The sequence below is a fragment of the Plasmopara halstedii genome (assembly GCF_900000015.1).
Source record: "Plasmopara halstedii genome assembly, contig: Scaffold_470, whole genome shotgun sequence".
NCBI classification, from domain to species: Eukaryota; Oomycota; class Peronosporomycetes; order Peronosporales; family Peronosporaceae; genus Plasmopara; species Plasmopara halstedii.
This window is the reverse complement of record NW_020187390.1, coordinates 1344340-1344544: the sequence shown is the minus strand read 5'-3', so window position 1 is coordinate 1344544 and position 205 is coordinate 1344340.

The window sequence follows — 205 nt, the reverse complement described above, 5'->3', positions numbered from 1 at the left end:
TGAGGTACAAATAATGTTCTGTCCATTACCTGATTTTCTCCTTTTTTGATAATAAAATCTTTGTAGCTTGGGCGGTCGATATCTTGCACGCAAAAGCCTTGGTGAGTTGGTCAATAGCATCTCCAAATGAGGGAATTTCATCCCACCATTGATGGATTCTTCTCTGGAAATAATCGGCTGCAGTGCCTTTTAAATTGCTTCCTAA